This window comes from Lathyrus oleraceus, chromosome 6 (genome assembly GCF_024323335.1).
Source record: "Lathyrus oleraceus cultivar Zhongwan6 chromosome 6, CAAS_Psat_ZW6_1.0, whole genome shotgun sequence".
Classification (NCBI taxonomy): Eukaryota; Viridiplantae; Streptophyta; class Magnoliopsida; order Fabales; family Fabaceae; genus Lathyrus; species Lathyrus oleraceus.
In genome coordinates, this window is record NC_066584.1 from 285,985,344 (window position 1) to 285,986,240 (window position 897).

Genomic DNA, 897 nt, shown 5'->3' on the forward strand with positions numbered 1-897 from the left:
TGCAGTTGGTGTTGCTGACCTTCCTGTTATGGGTGATGCTTTTTCTCCTGTCGGCATCGCCAATCCAATTCAGTTAGTTTTCTCTTGAATTTGATTGCTCATGATAAACTAATCCATTCGTGACTCCGTTCCATTTCTTCATGATGCTGCATGCATGAATTGCAGGTGAGTATGATGGTGATTCGACGATGGTGGAATTAGTGAGCTGTTATACGCCCGACGATTCGCTTCACAACATGAGCCTGGCAATGCATCATTGCAATGTCGCCCATGTTTCAAAAATCCAATATCCCCTGAGCATCTTCTTACCAACCATTCACGAATGATTGATTGTATGACAATTGTAGCATCTTTAACAGTCTGAATTTTGTCTCTTTCAAACACAACTTTTCTGTTTCTGTATAATAACAGCAACTTTATGTCTCCGAAGCAAAACAACATATTCCTTTCCTGTTTTCTTTTTTACAGTAGAGTCATCAGCAGCTTCAACTCTGGTACAAGATCTTGGCACAAAAACTCCAATCCAACACCACATGCACCTTTAACAAGGGAACTTTGCAAACAAAAAGTACCTCAAGAAGTCCTGTGATGTTATGATATCTTTCTTTATGATCGGTTACATGGAGGCAACTGGAGACCAATCCAAGAGAAATTGCAGCAGACCATTGACGATGTTCATGTTCATGTTGGAGCAAACACTCCAAAAGAAAATTTGAAGCAGCGGATTCAACAGTGTGAACAGATGGAGGCAAAACGGCACAAAGTGCACCAATGACCAGTGATGATAAATTTTAAGGCTTGTTTCTCAAAACATTCGTAGTGGCCGCCTAAGAGCTTTCGCCTTTCGCCAGGCTTGAGAGTTAATGCTGCTATATCCTTCCTTGGATGTCTGAGGTC

At 41.4% G+C, this 897-nt stretch overlaps 1 non-coding gene across 1 annotated transcript; it reads left to right on the plus strand.

Moving 5' to 3' along the window:
- Positions 1–773: 773 nt before the first annotated feature.
- On the plus strand, positions 774–897 carry LOC127099907 (small nucleolar RNA SNORD14). The gene has a single exon (XR_007794369.1). It is a non-coding gene; the product is annotated as a small nucleolar RNA SNORD14 (small nucleolar RNA).